The sequence below is a fragment of the Pelodiscus sinensis genome, chromosome 24 (genome assembly GCF_049634645.1).
Source record: "Pelodiscus sinensis isolate JC-2024 chromosome 24, ASM4963464v1, whole genome shotgun sequence".
In the NCBI taxonomy this organism is placed as follows: Eukaryota; Metazoa; Chordata; order Testudines; family Trionychidae; genus Pelodiscus; species Pelodiscus sinensis.
Genome location: NC_134734.1, coordinates 24,808,661 through 24,823,956, shown reverse-complemented (window position 1 = coordinate 24,823,956; position 15,296 = coordinate 24,808,661). Strand labels below are relative to the sequence as shown.

The window sequence follows — 15,296 nt, the reverse complement described above, 5'->3', positions numbered from 1 at the left end:
GGCAGGGGACTGGACTCGATGGCTATCGAGGTCCCTTCCAGTTCTCATATTCTGTGATTCTATGATTAAACTGCTCCAAAGGTGCTCGCAGGGCGCTGGGCTGGTGAGTCCGGCGCAGCCATCCCCGGGGACGTGAGCGGAGCAGCGAGCAGGCCGGGAGGTGGCACAGCAAGTGTGAGCCCGAGGCTGGGGACTGCAGAAAAGGCCTTCCCTGGAGTGCTTGGGCTGGGTGTGCTTGGCTCCCGCAAGGCAGGCCGAGAGGTGTCGTGACTGACGCGTCTCAGGGCCGTTCTGCAGAGAACATGTTCATGCAGAGGCCAAGATGAACACGTCGTCTACCTCCTCCTTATGACACCCTTTTAGATACCTGAAAACTGGTTTCTAGAGCTTTAATTATTTCTGTTGCTCTTCTCTGGATCTTCTCCAATTTCTCCACATCCTTCTTGAAACGTGGTGCCCAGAACTGGTCACAATACTCCAATTGAGGACTAACCAGCGCAGAGTCGAGCGGAAGAATGACGTCTCGTGTCTTGCTCACAACTCTCCTGTTAATGCAGCCCAGAATCATGTTTGCTGGTTTTGCAGGTGTCACACTGTCCATGGCCAGGTGGGAGTTGCTGGTGAGACGATGTTGCACTTCTCTGTTGAATTTCATTGGCCAATTTGTTGCCCGGCCGCTGGGTCTGTGAGCTCCCTTTGGCGCGTGCCAGCCTGCTTTGGGAGGATCTTTGAGTCACCTGCAACCGCTGCCACGGGCCTGTCCCGGCCTGTGCGAGAGGACTGGTGAATGCGTGTGTAACCACACGCCCGCGGGGGCTGTTCACTGTCCCGCCTCATGGCACCGGGGCCACGTCAGAGAGCAACGAATCTGCTTTGTGGCCCTCGCTGGGAGCCTGTCGAAGAGGATCCTGCCGAAGCTCCGTCGCAGCCAGAAGCCCGTGAGCCCCTCCGGTTCGGGGCCTCTGTGGGAATGACGTGGGCATCTCCCAGCTCAGCGCTGGGACCAAAACCTCCCTGGACCACATGTGGGTGGAGCCTCTGCTCCAGGAGACCCCTAGTGGCAGCTGGGAATACTGTGCCCTGCAGTTTATCAGACACACGGTGCAATTCTCGAATTGCTCAAATTCGGGGCTCCTTACAGCCCCCGACTGGCGACCTCTCTAAACAGGCCACAAACCAGTCCCACAGAGCGCTTCAGCTGCCTGCCTGAAGCCTCCCGAGCAAAACCCCTCCGACACCCCAGCAATATCCGTGCCCCAGATGGCCCCGGGCCTCATACACAGGTGGGGGGGGTCTTAGAACCCAATCCCACCTACCCCGAACAAGTTCTGTCCGGTTCCAAGAAACCAGCCACAGATTCCAGGTCAATTTACCCTCTGGACCTTACCCACAAATCATGCTGAGCCAATTCTTTAGCATCTAAAGGTCCCCTCTCAGGCACACAGACAGACTCACAAGATGTAAGGTCAGAGACATCTCTCCCTTTGCAGCTCTCTAGAAGGCTGTAAACGTCCACAACATCATTAGGCACCAGAGTTAACATGCCCTCATTCTTTCCTTGTGCCTGGGCTAAGGAGTCACCCTGGTCCCACAGAGTCGCTGCCCCCTCTTCCAGCAACACAGCAGCATCAGGCACCACATCCGTGTCACCACTGTCTGATCTCTGGGGTTCTGGCAGAACACTGCCTGGATCTACCCAGGTCACAGCCTCCTTCTCCCCAACAGACACAAACCTTGGGCCACCCACTTCCTGGGCTGTAGCCGTATCCAGACCCAACTCTGGGACAACAGCACTGCTCTCAGCAATCACAGGCTGTGGGGCACCTTCCTCAGACAAAGGAAGAAACTCCTCCCCACACACAGACAGACAACCAGAGACAGTTTCTCCTTAGTCTCAGTATCTAGCTGTATGCCTGAAATTAGCCAGGGGTGTTTGGACAGTCACATTACTGGCTTCTGAGGGGAGCAGCCAGATCATTGCTGCACCCATAGGGGGTGTTGGCCCCAAAAATGGTATAAAAGGGGCCATGTGAGGTGTTGAATAGAAGCTCACTGTCTGCTGATCCTGTGTACTCTGTTCATGTGTTTGTATAATGTCTGTGTGTGCAATTATTAGCATGTACTTGTATGGATACTGAACATTTCCCTGCATGTGGTTGAGCAGTGGGCAGAGCCTGGCCTGTGGATATGCTAATTAGCGAGGCCCTGTGGGACAATGGCACTCGATGGGCCAAAGACACATCTAACGAATGAGGGCTGACACCTGAGGGCTGCCAGCAGGGAACACAGGGATAGGCCGCTGGCCAGGTGACCTGCTGCAGCCAAGAAGAGACCAGGAAGGATGTACAAAGAGTCCAGGTGGTCGACTCCATCTTGGTACTCAGCTCGGCACTTCATCCCAGAGGCAGCATTGCAGGGATCGAAGAGCCAGGAAGACCTGTGACCTAGGATGTGCAACAAGGACTTTTAAACCAGCAGCTGTAACATCTCTGCTAGAGCCTGCATCGAGAACTAGGAGATTCAATGCATGTAATATATTATCCTTTAACAACCTCACTCTCCTGCTTTTCTTTATTGTAATAATAAACCTTTAGATGTTAGATGCTAATTGGCCCAGCGTGATTTGTGGGTAAGGTCCAGAGGGTAAATTGACCAGGGATCTGTGGCTGGTTTCTTGGAACCGGACAGGACTTGTTCGGGGTAGGTGGGATTGGGTGCTAAGACCCCCCACCTGTGTATGAGGCCCGGGGCCATCTGGGGCACGGATATTGCTGGGGTGTCTGAGGGGTTTTGCTCGTGAGGCTTCAGGCAGGCAGCTGAAGTGCTCTGTGGGACTGGTTTGTGGCCTGTTTGGAGAGGTCACCAGTCTGGGGGCTGTAAGGAGCCCCGGATTTGAGCAATTCGCCCTGAGCGGAGGCCCTCAGCTGTGCCCAGACCGGACCGGTCTGTCACACCCTCCGGATCGGGGCCACTGTGGGAATGACGTGGGCATCTCCCAGCTCAGCACCGGGACACAAAACCTCCCTGCACCGCATGTGGGCGGAGCCTCTGCTCCGGGAGACCCCTACTGGCAGCTGGGAATACTGTGCCCTGCAGTTCATCAGCCACACGGTGCAATTCTGACACCATTGGTAGGAATTTGGCCCCCGGAACCTGCAATAACCTGCTGCTCTTGCTCCTGCTGTAGAAATCAAAGAAAAAATGTATTTCAGCCTCGTTTCTCACGTATCCTTAGCTGGGTTTAAAAATGATAAAACTTACATTAAAATAATTTAACCCCTCTACACGAAACCATCGTTCTTAGAAGAAATCATAAGAAATCGTAGAATCATAGAGTCTTAGAACTGGAAGGGACCGCGAGAGGTCATCGAGTCCAGTCCCTGCCCTCCCGGTAGAACCAAGTACCGTTTAGACCATCCCTGACAGGTGTCTGTGCAACCTGCTCTTAAATGTCTCCAGTGATGGAGTTTCCGCAACCACCCTGGGCAATTTCTTCCAGTGTTTAAACATCCTGACAGGCAGGAAGTCTTTCCCAGTGTCCAACCTAAACCTCCCTTGCTCCAATTTAAGCCCAGTGCTTCTTGTCCTGTCCTCAGAGGCCAAGGAGAACAATTTCCCCCCTCCTCCCTGTGACGCCCTTTTAGATACTTGAAAACCTCTCTCATATCCCCTCTCACTCTTCCCCTTTCCAAACTAAACAAGCCCAGTTCCTTCAGTCTTGCCTCACATCTCATGTTCTCTCGACCTTTCATCATTCTCGTTGCTCTTCTCTGGACCTTCCCCAATTCCTCCACATCTTTCCTGAAATGTGGGGCCCAGAACTGGACACAAAGCTCAGTTGAGGCCTATTCAGTGCGGAGCAGAGCGGAAGAATGACTCCTCGTGTCTTGCTCACCACACTAAGGAGGCTCTTCCCTTTTAGTTTATTGAATGGTTTGCGAATGCACAGGCGCAGCAGCGCGGCTCGAGAAAAGACCTTGGTGCCTCCTTTTGACACAAGGCCGGGCTGGGATGGGAGGAGAAATAGGATTCTGGTGCCCATCGCTCTCCCGTGCGCCGCCCAAGCACGACCTGTGTGACTCTGGGTATCAGTGTGGCTCTCCCCCGCCAAGGGGAGAAATCTCTAGTTTCCAGACGTTGGGCTAGCGCAGATTGCTCAGAGCCGCTGCTGTCCCTGTGCATTTCCCACATGCCGCTTGGGAAGAAAGAGCCATGTGAAGAGACCCCGCCCGCGTCCCGGGGTGGACAGAGAACTGAACAGGGGAGAGTTGGGTGGGGGAGATTATTCCCACTACGCCACTGCCGGCAGTGCAGACCGGCCATGGGGGCCGTCGCCAGGCAGGGGACAGCGCTGGGAGGAGCTGGAACCAGCATTAGCTGTAGAGCGTGTCCCGGCCTGACAGTGGGGTGGGGACGAAAGGAGCAACTGCTCCGGGGCTCATGGCAGCGGCGGTGCCCTCAGCCCCCGGCCCTTGAAATCGTTGCCGGAGCTCTGTGCATCCAAGGGCTCGGGGGAGCCGGAGGGGTGGGGGGCTGGTGCACTCCAGGCAGCACTGAGAGCTGGACCAGACACAACCCCCTGGCATGGCCCCCCTGGGCATGCCACTGTGGGGATTATCCTGGAGGGGGCGGGGCAGGATCTCTGATCCCCGTATCACTGCAACGGCTTCCTGTGATCCTCCTCCCTGTATGGCCCAGTGATGCACCTGGGAAAATGTGGGTGGCGTCTCCCTCTGGTGGCCAGATCACATAGAGGGCCCTCCCGTCTCAGGGGAGTGCAGTGAATTCTCCCCAGGACCTTACCAGCCCGGATCCCCCCAGAGAAGCAGGACAAATCAGTGCAAAGCAGGGACCACCTGTCGGGGTAAATATCGAGGGCTGTTTTGCTGGACGGAAAGATGTGGGGGGAGGGGAAAGGATTCAGAAGGTTAATGCTTTGAATTGTGTTCCCCAATGTGGTGCGCTGAAAACGAAAGCAGCGCTCACATTGCAAAGCACCTCTGGGGCTGGGAAAACACCGTCTCCCCAGTCCCCAAACAGCTCTTTTATTGGAATAACGCGTTTCCCGCTGTGGACTTACAAATCTCAGTGTTTACAGGCGAAGAGTTCTAACTGGGCCGCAGCATTTGCAAAGAGCCAACTTCATCCCTTTCTCCTCTTTTGGGGGAGGGGCTTGAAAACGTTCAAAGAATTCCTCATTTTCTGAAACATTCTGCTATCGACTTTCGCTTTCTTCCCATTTCAGGGAGCCAAATCTTTAAACCGCTACCTGCCGACAGCGTGAAATGGCTCCGTGGTAGGGACAAGATGCATCGGGACGTTCGGAAGCGCGTGCACTTCAGAGTTTGCAGGCGAGTCTGTTTCCTGTGCGTCTTCCAATACGGAGCCGTACTTCAGTCGGCAGCTTCGCGCATCTAGACAGACTAATATGTTATAATCCTACGTCTGTGTCATGCAATGTCTTGTATTTTCCTGATAAAACTGGTTCATTTTATGTATATTTGAATGATCCTAAAGTAGAGTGAAAAATCACAAAAACGGGAATCCCACCTTTTGGAAAACCTGGGGATTTTTTGGTAAAAACATGGGCTTTCAACATGTCAGCTGGCCTACCCCTGGCTCTGGCCTCTGGCGCTGCTCCTTAGCTGGGGGGAGACGTCAGTGTTGCGAGGCCCAAGCTCTCCTGATAACCACACCAGCCCCTGCCCCCACGGGCCAACGTCCCAGCCACTTCCTGGTTTCACCTTCTTTGCCCTCAAGATTCTGATCCATGGAGCCAGCATCTTCCCTCCCCCTCTCCTATGTACCCATCCTTATTGGCCTTTCTCCTTGGCTCCCTGCCAGCCTTGCTCCTCACAAGCCCCATCCCCGCCAGCTCTCTAAACACTCGACGTTCAACCTGTCTATGAAGCCAGAGTCTCCAGCCACCGCTGAGCAGACACCGACCAGACCGGGCCTCCACACCCACTCAGCCAACCCTCCCTCGCTGCTCACACTGACCCTTCCTTCCCTCTCTTGCTGCCCGGGCTTCAGTTCCTAGCCAGGCTGTCAGCCGACGGTCAGGGCAGTGTGTGTGGGTATGTCTCCTAAGTCTTTAACTGCTAAGACACGAAGTCTCGTCGCAGCGGGCAGCCCAGAAGGCTGAAAGGAGCCCCGAGTGTTTAACGTCCGTGACTTTACTGCTAGGACCAAGGTCCCGTCGCAGAGGGTAGCCAAACAGGCTAACAGACGCCCCAGTGTGTAGGAAGAGCTTATTACACCTTAGATTTTAACTGCTAGAACACAAAAGTTCCTTCGCAGCGGGCAGCCTGGGAAAGGCTGGAAAGGTGCCCCAACGGATCTTGTCACCTGGGAGTGACACAGATCCAAACGCCCAAGCTCTCCCTATGTCTGTCCCTTTATGACCGGCTGAAGTTCTTTTAAATTGTGCTTGGTTCTATCACAGCAACTGAAGGAGTCAGGTTAAAAACTTAAACAGTTACAGGTTTATTAAAGGAACTTATAAATCATATGGTTACAATGGCTATTGCTCTATTTCTTAATTATTAGCAAAATATAGATCTTAAAATGGTTACAGGAAAAAGGTAAAGATAGAAAATAGAAAAATAATGGTACCAAGTGACAGCTTAATCTTTAAAGAGCTCTAACATTATGTATATATACTTAAACAAAGGACCACATCCAGGTACAATTTTTACCCCCTTCTGTGCCTCTCGACTCCAGCGTGTCAGGCCAGGGCCGGTCTCTCAATTCCTCGGAAAGACGAATACGAGGTGGGCGTCCCCTCTGGAACCTCGGGAGGTCAAACACCAAACCCGACCAGCAGATAGATGGTAGATTGACACACAAAGCAAATGTGCTGCTGGGCTCATCTTTATACCCCTGGGGGCCCGTATTCTCTTTCTTATCTTCAGAGGCCAAATTTTACTGGTCCATTTTGTGGTGCCAGTTCTTACAAGCAGGTTACAAGTTAATTTACACTTGTAAGAGAGGAAGATAACTAAATTAGGACTGCCGGATGTTCTGTTGGGCGGGAGATTCCTTCCCCCGTGGACGGGTATGTGTTCGTATCAATATGGGTTTCAGTCAAGGGCACAATGTACAGCCTCTTGGTCAACAATTAGTTCGACCACCCTCCTATCTCTGCTTACAGTTGGTCACGGTCACTGAGCCAGCATATCTAAACCTCCTGCTCCAAGGTTTTCAAAGAATATGCTGTTTTCCAGCTCTTATGTGCCCTGCATGGTTTTAAGCAGACAAAGATGGATGTTAAAATGGGGCTTTATGTCTGGCTACACAGGCATTCTTACGTTTAAAGAACAGATTGCCAGAGAACTCCATGGCTGCGTCTAGACTGGCAAGTTTTCAAGCTGTCTACACTGGCCGCTTGAATTTGCGCAAGAACACTGACGATCTCATGTAAGATTGTCAGTGTTCTTGCATAAATACTATGATGCTCCCGCTACACTGTGCAAGAGGGCCAGTGTAGACAGGCAAAAACTGTTTGCACAAAAAAGCCCCAATGGCGAAAACGGCCTCCAGAGCTTTCTTGCGCAAAACCGCGTCTAGATAGGCACGGAAGCTTTTGCGCAAAAGCCTCAGTGCCAATCTTGATGCTCTTTTCTGCAAATGCTTTTAATGGAAAAACTTTTCCGTTAAAAGCATTTGTGGAAAATCATTCCAGTCTAGACACAGCCCTGAACTGGAACTGGTCAAACTTATCCACAGAAATAGTTTTTGGTGAAATGAGAGGTTATGGTGAAAATGTAGGTGGAAAATTATTTTTGATCAATTTCTTCCTGGGATTCTGATGAAAATCCAGCACTCATGATCTCAATGGTCTTCAGTTTGCTTAGGTCTTTTTAAATTGGAATAGCACAAATCATACGTTTTTGTGAAATTTGGACACGTTTTGAAAAAACTTTAGTGGAAAATATTTTGTTTTCCAGGTTTGCTTACCTATCTCCTAGGAGACAGAGAGAAAGAGAGGCAAATAGGTCCCAGGACAGTCGTCTGGTTAAATTACAGAACTGAGTCCTAAAGTCTCAGAGGGCTAGACCTGGATCTGCTGCAGTTGGCCAGTGAGACATTGGTCAAGTCACTCGATCTCTCTGGAGATCAGTTTCCCAACTGCCTTAGTTATAACACTTCTCTGCTTTGGTTAAGCTGCCAGAGTAAATTGAGCAATATGAGGAGCTCAGATAATACAGCGATGGGAGCCGTAGCACTGTCTGGATAGCCAAGAACAATAAAGTACAGATCCGGACGGCAAGGGAAACACTAGGAGACAGTGGATAACATAAATTATAAGTTTTATTCCAGCATGTTTACAATTAAGGATGGAATGGAAAACAGGAGAATGAATGTACTGCACTATCAGAGCCAGTACATGATATGGAATGGCTATGAGGGGTGTAAGTGCCAATATTTCAGGGGTACAGTTGATTGCAGACTACACCAGTCTCCAGAGGATACTAATGCCAGAATCAATATACAACATATGAGCAGAGCTCTGAACCACACCCTCCCGAAGCCAAGCCCAGGACAAAGTGGGAGAAACAAGAATGAAATTAGTTGCAAGTCGGCACTCTTTGGTTTGCTGGACATTCCTGAGCTGTGGATGCATGGATGAAGGCTGCTAGCACTTCAGTTTTACTTCTGTGTAGGCGGGCACTTGGGTGGAGGACACTTCTCCTGGCAGTGGGGTGGAGGACACTTCTCCTGGCAGTGGGGTGGAGGACACGGCTCCGGGCACTTGGGCTCCGGGCAGGGCTCTGGGCATGGCTTTGGACACGGCTCCGGGCATGGCTTTGGACACGGCTCCGGGCACTTGGGTGAACACGGCTCCGGGCACTTGGGTGAACATGGCTCCGGGCACTTGGGGGTTGGGCAGGTTTCCTGGCACAGCGGAGGGCACACTGGAGGTGGCTGGCAGGGCTGTTTACACTGCTGCTGATGGTGAGGCATCTTTCTACGATTCAGGTCAACCTGAAAGGAAAGGAAGAACACAGCCCTGGTGAACATGGGACAATCCTCCAGGAGTTTACCTTCTTGCAGGATGGGATTTTCCAGACGCACCCAAGGGAATTAGCTGCTGAAACCTCAGCAATTTGGACTCCTTGCTGTATCAGAAGCTAAATCTTGCCTCTGCGTACTTTGGCATACATTACATAGGCTCTTACTTGTCGTCAGCTGACTGTTCCCAGAAGGATTAGGAGAAAATAATCCAGTAATTTCTGTTTTGTTACCATTCACAGGGCGTCAGTTATTCTCTGCTAAGAGTCCTGTAAGAATTCAGCCTGGCTACGACTCCCCATGTGAATGTCACCCACTCTCCTTGGGGGTTGTGCACTGTCCTTCGGTTTTATTTTAAAACACGATAAACAGTTACACACTGAACATCTAAATCTAGTTCAACCCCACGTTGTTTTCTTCACATTTTCAGGCCACCAAACATTTTGAAATCTTTTGTTCCCTGATCAACCCCAAACCAGTTTTTCCAAATGTTTTTGGAATTGCCAAGGAACTAAAGAAAATTTTTTTAAATCAATATTTGGCGTAGCTGTAATTCTAAGTGCTTTAATGGAGAAGGAAGGAATTTAAGTTCCTGCTTGAGGCTAAGCAGAAGCTTAAATGATTTTCTACACAGGGCCCCGGGTGCATCCCTGCTGAAGATTCATAAGCACTGACATGAATCTAATTAATGCCAGTCACCAATGCTGGCAGACAAGTGCAAGAAGCCATAAAGCCCACACAAAGAACACAAGTGTTATCCAAAATAGATCTCTACCGAACCGAGGGCCAGAAGATAATGACCACCACAAAGGGAGCCTTCAGCTGGAAGAGAGACACTTACCCAATTCACCCACAGCACTGAGCGAGGAGAAGCAGTCAGAAGCCAAGTGGATTGTGGAGCACTGTGGAACCAGGCCTTTTATAGCATCTCTGAGCTGCGGTTGCCGGAACTGAGGTTCTGGATGGATAGCGTGAGCACTTGGTGTGTAGCAACCCGAACCGGTTCTACCAACACCCCCTTACATTCCTTGTTTGAATCATCTTCTTTTCTGGAAAATTCCTAAACTTCCATCATTACAGGGCCACGTAATCCCCTCCTCCTCCCCTTCCTTGTGAAAGAGTGTCGAAACAAAACTGGAATTTCAAAACAGCATTTGCAGAGGGAAAAAACAAAACCCAACCCCCCAACTCGATGCTTCTTTTTTACACTTTTTTTCTCTTGTCTCTTTAAAGCCAATCCCAGCATTTGTGTATTGGCTGAACCCCTTGCCATAGATTCAAGTCTTCTCCAGCTGGCGGCATAGGTGGGTGGGTGGGACCCCCCGCCTCCCCACCGAGCGTCTGAATGGCTAATCTCTCAGCCTCTCGCTCTCGGCCGGGCAATGGCGCCTTTTTCTAACTGGAAATTGTCTGGTGATAATATCCAGCCACTGGGCCTTCTTCTGTCATTGTCTGCTCAGCTAACGACCTTCCTCATCCCTGCCCCCCCTCCCCATTCTGTTTCTACACCACCCAAGTGTCACTTCAACTTCCTGCCAGGGGCAGTGACACGGGGTGAAACCAGGCTTCAACTGTGCTGCAAGAGCAATGGAGACCCCTCCCTCACGGACAGTGGCGGCAAGCCCCAGAGCTTCCAGCTGCACGTGACCATGCGTTGATGTCCGGGATAAGATGGGTTGGGAGCGGCCATTGATTTCTGGGTGCTTGTGAAACTGGTCGGGGTGAAGAAGCCAGAAACCCCGCACAGGCCCATTCCTCAGCCTGAAGCTCTTCGCAGCATGTGTGTTGTGTGGACAGAAGCACCGGGACATTGTCGAAATTTGTGTTCACCGGTGCTGTCAAAAGACGCAAGACAAAGACGTTCCCTGCGAAACAGCCGAGCATCCTGTGTCCAAGCAGCATTCCTGGGTTTTGAAGGGGGTTTCCCCCCAGGAAGTGTCGGGGAGCCGGGACTATCGTTTGCCAGAAATATGTTTAAAAACGTGGTTTAAAGGAAATAAAAACCCTGCTTTGGTTCATAGTGTGTTGCCAAGTCTTCCCTTGACTTGTCTGGACGGTGGCAAAGGCCATTTGCAAGCTACCCCCCACACGACTCAGTGTTGTGATTTGTCTGACGTGTCATTAATGCACACGGGGCACGTGGTTAACCTGGGTAGGAAGAGTTTCGAACGTAGGAGTGTCTGTGACAGTCTTATCAAACCATCTTCTCATTCAATCTTTTCCTCAAGTGATGAATGAACACAAGCTGTGATCACTCGGTGTGTTCTTCCGCTTCATCCAGAGAGAGAATGACTGAGAACAAGAAGAACAAGGTGGTGAAAGTTTATAATGTGTTTCAGTTAAGAAATGAGACACACTACCCTGAAACTGCACCTCGATGTGTCAGGAACTTAGATAGACAGACAGTCATCCTATCTATCTATCTATCTATCTATCTATCTATCTATCTATCTATCTATCTATCTATCTATCTATCTATCTATCTATCTATCTATCTATCTATCTGTCTGTCTGTCTGTCTGTCTGTCTGTCTGTCTGTCTGTCTGTCTGTCTGTCTAATCCCCATACCCTCTCCTTCCTTCTGTCTCTCTCTCAAACAGTTATAGAGAACTCAAAGGACCTGATTCCATTTCAACTACTTCCTGTGTAAACCGGGTCAGATTCTCGCTGACAGTCAGCTTGCTGGGATCCAGCAGTGAGCTGCTATTCTCAAAATTCATACTTGAAGGGTGCCTCTACACTGCCCCGTTATTTCGAGATAGCTTGCGGTATTTTGAAATAACAATGCGAGCGTCTATAGAGCCATTCCGTTCTTTCAAACTCATTTTGAAATTACAGACAGCTTATTCCGAGATCTGCAGACCTCATTCTACCAGGAATAACGCCCATTCCGAGATAGCTATTTCCAAATAAGGCGCGTGTACACGCTGCACTTCTGCTATTTCGAAGTAGCCTGTAAGTTATTCCTCCCCAGGGCCTCCTGGGGCTCTAAATCGAGCCAGCGCATCTACATTAGGGGAGCCGGCCTCGGGCTCATCTCAAGGCTTCCCTGCAGTGTAGACGTGCTATTTGGAAATAAGCTTTTTTGGAATAACGAATCTGGAATAGCTCATTTCGAAGTAAGTGTGCTGCGTAGACTGAGACCGGCTAGAGCCTGATTTTCAGAGGCGCAGCTCCCCCCCGGATTCCCATGCAAGGGATCTGTGCGACCTGCTCCTTTGTAAGGGTACCAGTGGGAACGGCTTGACCGAGGAGACAGTGACTCGGCGGCTATGGGTCGGAGCGCTAGGACAGGGTGATGCTGGACTGCTGTTGGCATCTCCCATTGCCGACTCCACAGAGGAGTAACGGTAGTTCAAACTAGGAAGCATTACAGAGGCATGTAGTCTAGACACAGCCTGAGATAGCTTCCTTTACTGCCCCACTGCTACTTCCACCAGCCAAATTGCCAGCTTGCACACACTGTGCTTCTTCACACAATTCACTTTCAGCTTGTGCAGGTTCAATTCCACAAACCTCACGAGCCACCAACTCAACTAAAACTTCACTCTGGCCAGCCACTCCAGACTGCCCCAGAGAAACACTTCCCTGATTTCTGGGCCCTTCCTGCCCTGGTTCTGATTCCAGCCTCACCTCTGAGGCATCAGACGGGCCCTTGGGTCCCTCACCCACAGGCTCACTGCCCCCCTGCACAGACACACAGCCATCTGCCACAGGTACACATGTAGAGACACTTTCCCCTTGGTTACAGTAAGACTGACCCACTCCAGGAAACTTTCCATACCCACATGCACACCCTTCCCAAACCTCCCTGTTAGCTACAGGTTGGGGCTGGGTTATCACATCAGCTGGGCAAAACACGTCTGCCATATCATAAGCATCCCGCATACCCGCAGAGTTACACATCGAACCTTCAGGAGAATACAGTCTCTCTTGCTCTTTTAGTCTCTTAAGCTGGAGGTCAAGTCTAGCATTTTCCTCCTTGGCTAGGGCCATCTTCTCTGCATGCTCTGCCCGTCTCTCTGCATGTTCTGCTTTTCTCTTTTCAAGTTCCTGATCCAGCTCCTGCTTTCTCTAAGCCATTTCTTCATCTGCCTTCTGCCTTCTTTCAGCAGCTTCCTTGGCTTGCTTCTGCTCCCTTTCAGCCACATCTCTGGCTAGTAACAACACTACCAGATCTAGTTTAGAGGCCCTTTTCCTAAAGGCAATGCCTCTCCCCAGCACAAATCCTTCAGAGCACTTTTGCCCAGACTCTCATATAGTCCCTGGCTCATTGCAGCAGCTCTTTAACCAACCAAACTCTCAACACCAAAAATCAAATTTAGACAGCGTGGGGTCCTGATCCCAAAGCTCAATTGACCAAGATCTGTGAATCCTGTTGACTACGCCACTGTGACGGACCGGGCCATGTCTGGGCACAGCTGAAGGCGTCTGCTCAGGGCGAATTGTTCAAATCCGGGGCTCCTTACAGCCCCCAGACTGGTGACCTCTCCAAACAGGCCACAAACCAGTCCCAGAGCGCTTCAGCAGCCTGCCTGAAGCCTCACGAGCAAAACCCCTCCGACACCCCAGCAATATCTGTGCCCCAGATGGCCCCGGGCCTCATACACCGGTGGGGGTCTTAGCACCCAATCCCACCTACCCCGAACAAGTCCTGTCTGGTTCCAAGAAACCAGCCACAGATCCCTGGTCAATTTACCCTCTGGACCTTACCCACAAATCATGCTGGGCCAATCCTTTAGCATCTAACAACTAAATGTTTATTATTACGATAAAGAAAAGCATGAGAGTGAGGTTGTTAAAGGATAGTATATTACAGTCATCGAATCTCCCAGTTCTCGATGCAGGCTCTAGCAGAGATGTTACAGCTGCTGGTTTAAAAGTCCTTGTTGCGCATCCTAGGATCAGGATGGGTCCACAGGTCTTCCTGGCTCTTCGATCCCTGCACTGCTGCCTCTGGGATGAAGTGCTGAGCCGAAGACCAAGATGGAGACCACCACGTGGCCTATTTATCCCTCCTTCCTGGTCTCTTCTTGGCTACAGCAGGTCACCTGGCCCATGGCCTATCCCTGTGTCCCTGCTAGTAGCCCTTAGGTATGAGTCACCCTCAGTCTTTAGGTGTGTCCTTGGCCCATTGAGTTCCATTGTCCCACAGGGCCTCGCTGATTAGCATGTCCATAGGCCGGGCTCTGCCCAATGCTCAACCACATGCAGGGAAATCTTCAGTATCCACACAGATTACAGACTCCTAACTCCACACACAGACATTATACAATCACATGAACAGCGTACACAGGATCGGCAGACAGTGAGCTCCTATTCAACACCCCACATGGCCCCTTTTATACCATTTTGGGGGCCAACACCCCCACCCCTGGGTGCAGCAGTGATCTGGCTGCTCCCTCTCAAAATCCAGTAATGTGACACCCCACCAGCATGGAGAGGGAGGCGTAGAGAGAGGAGGGCGGCGATCCACATGTCGTCAGTGGGGCAGCGAGTGGGGACCGCCGCAGCACCACACGGCTGACCGGCCGGGGGTGGGCTCGGCATGTTGCCGGCCGAGTCGCCTTCTACAGGTAAGGTTCCCCTCCCCTGCTGCAGCTACAGGGCCTGGGCATTACCCTTGCCCCATGCTATGGGGCCTGGCGATTCCTGCCCAGCCTATGGGGGCCTGCACACTCCGCCTCCCCGGGGCTCCACATTGGTGTGTGGAGATTCCCCCCACCTCACTGTGAGGCTTCTCCTGATTTCCCCTCCCTCCTGCCGTTTTACCCAAAGTGTGGGGGTTCTCCCCCCCTCGCACCTGTTCATGGGCCCTTGGAATTTCTCCCCCCCTTGCTGTGCTTCATCCAGGGCCTGGGGATTCCCTGCCCCCTCTCCATGCACCCCCTACACCCTCTGCAGTGCCCCAGAGCAGAGGCAGGCCCAGAAGCCTATGGACCAGGTTGGGTTGCCAGATGGTTTAACCAAAAATACCGAACCTCCCCCCCTCCAAAAAACTCCCAAACCCCTGGGGTGCGGGAATTCTATTAAGAAAAAAAAGAGGGAGACCCAAAATTGTTGAGCAAAAAAAAAAAAGGGGGACCCCCCCCCCCCCAACAGTGTTCCACAGGGCTTCAAACGGTACCTGCCCATGGATTCATGTGCTGGCCTGGAGGGAGCGCCCCTGATTTTTGGAGGCTTGTGAAACTGGTCGGGGCGAGGCGGAAAGCAAACCCACACAGGGCCATGTCTCAGCCGGAAGCTGTGTGTGTCTGTCCGTTTGTGTGAGACCTCCTCCC

General features: G+C 51.5%; 1 long non-coding RNA gene across 1 annotated transcript; it reads right to left on the bottom strand.

Moving 5' to 3' along the window:
- Positions 1-8,295: 8,295 nt before the first annotated feature.
- On the bottom strand, positions 8,296-11,546 carry LOC112545117 (uncharacterized). The gene is made up of 2 exons (XR_012897457.1): positions 9,857-11,546; positions 8,296-8,988 (listed from the first exon to the last, which is right to left on the bottom strand). It is a non-coding gene; the product is annotated as an uncharacterized LOC112545117 (long non-coding RNA).
- Positions 11,547-15,296: the final 3,750 nt, after the last annotated feature.